Source organism: Orycteropus afer, unplaced genomic scaffold, assembly GCF_000298275.1.
Source record: "Orycteropus afer afer isolate SDZICR_OR568_19922 unplaced genomic scaffold, OryAfe1.0 scaffold00236, whole genome shotgun sequence".
Taxonomy (NCBI): Eukaryota; Metazoa; Chordata; class Mammalia; order Tubulidentata; family Orycteropodidae; genus Orycteropus; species Orycteropus afer.
The window spans coordinates 3655541-3657836 of NW_006921823.1; positions in this window are offsets into that span (position 1 = coordinate 3655541).

Genomic DNA, 2296 nt, shown 5'->3' on the forward strand with positions numbered 1-2296 from the left:
CTTGTAAGGTTTTTTCTGTGTTTTCTTTGGTCTGTCTCTCAATCCTTTGAAGATACCTAAAGATAATTCTTTTGAATTCCTTACCAGAGAGTTCCAATGCTGCTTCTTCCTCAGGGATGTGTTCTGGGTCTGTATCCTGCTCCCGTGCTTCTACTACTTTGTCCTGCTTGTTTGTGTGAACTGTGATAGTCTGTTGTTTCCAGGGCATCATGACATCATTGTATTTAGATCTCTGTTAACTGTCTGTGAAGAGGAGCCAAGGGTGGTTCAGGCTTTTCTCAGTGGTTTTTTTTATCATTGGCCCATTGGTGGAGAAGGAGGAAGTGTCTCTCACTCAGTAATTGAAGTCGCAGAAGGTGTGGGTGTAGTTGTGTCTTATGAGGACTGTTGTCTCCCACTCAGTTAGACACAAATTACAATTGAATAACCATCACAAAACTAAAAGCCCACGGACGAAAAACACACCATGTAATCACACATGAACAATAACCAAAAAAAGAGAAAAGGGGAAAGAAAGAAGAAAAAACAAGCAAATCTGCAATATCTGGGGATAGGGCACTAAGAAGAAAAGAAAAAGAAAAGAAAAAAAAAACAGTGAAGGAGAATAATAAATGAAGAAAAAATAGGAAGATTGCAAAAAGAAAACAAGGAATGGGGTTAGTCATGAGAAAAAAAATGGGGAAAAGAAAACAAACAAACAAACAACAAACAAAAACCCCTTAAATTGCGGCGGAGGGGGGCAGAATTTCAACCAGGCACAGGGAAAAGAAAACTGCTGAAAACTAGGACCTGATAGGGGAAGATTAAGAATAATAAAAAAAGGACAAAGGTATTAATAATATTAGTTGGTTTGAAATGTACAAATACAAGCAAACTAATCACCTGGGAAAAAGAAAGTGAAAAAGAAAAAAATTAAAAAGACAGAAAAAGAAATAAATAAATAAAATAAATAAAAAAATCAGTGGAGGACTGCGTAGGGCACCCAGGCTCCGTCTGAGCACACAGACTGTGATGGAGTTCTTGTGGGCCCAGAAGTTAGGTGGGAGTGGGGATGGCCACACCTCTGTTCACCAAGCGGGTGTAGGGTATAGTAACAAGAAGAAGGTCATACCTTCTCAGTCTTGCAGGCCCTGAGTGTCCTTGGGGTTGTACCACTCAGGAATGTCCAAGCCATTTGTGCCATCAGGGGCGTGCAGGTTCCTGACAGACCGCAGCTCCATATGTCTCCTTTTTTGGTATTTTCATGCAAATTCTTCTGCTAGTTGGGGTTTAGTCTACTTCTGTATCTTTCCCTTCAAGGCTCAAGGGTCCAAGATTATCTTCTGTGTCTGTGTCAATTGGTTTCTCTTTTCATTGTTGAAGAGGGTCTGTGCAGTCCTTCTGCCTAGTCCACCATCTTGCGGGAACTCAACCTGTAGTTTTCTTTGTTTAGGTCCTTGTGTCCCTAGTAAGATTTATTCCTGAGGATTTTATCTTTTTGGTAGCTACTGTAAACTATATTGTTTTCCTTATCTCCTTTTCAGAGTTCTATTTGTCGTTGTAGAGAAATCCAACTGATTTCTGTATGTTAATCTTGTATCCTATCACTTTGCTGAACCTTTAAATTAGTTTCAGTAGTTTTCTTACTGAGTCTTTTGGTTTCCTATGTATGAGATCATATTATCTGCAAATAGAGACAGTTTTACTTCTTCTTTGCCAATCTGAATGACTTTAATTCCTCTTTTTTCTTTATTGCCCTGGCTAGGACTTGCAACACAATGTTGAATAGGAGTGGTGATAGAGGGTATCCTTGTGTGGTTCTCCTTTGAAGGGGAATGTTTCCAGACTCCCTCTGTTGAGAATAATATTAGCTGTTGGTTTTTCTTATATGACTTTTATTATGTTGAGGAGTTTCCCTTCTACTACTATTTTGCTGAGAGTTTTTGTCAGGAAGAAGTGTTAGATTTTTTCAAATGCAATTTCTGCATTGATTGACATGATCATGTGGTTCATTTCCTTTGTTTTATTTATGTGATGGATTATGCTGATTGTTTTTCTAATGTTGAACTATTCTTGCACACCTTGTGTGAATCCACTTGGTCATGATGTATTAATTATTTATTTATTTTTGATATAGTGTTGAATTCTATTGGCAAGGATTTTGTTGAAGAATTTTGCACCTATATTCATGATGGATATCAGTCTATAATTTTCCTCTTTAGTAGTGTCTTTGCCTGGTTTTGGTATCAGGATTACGCTTGCTTCATAAAATGAATTTGGGAGTATTCCACATTTTCTATGTTCTGGAATAGTTGGG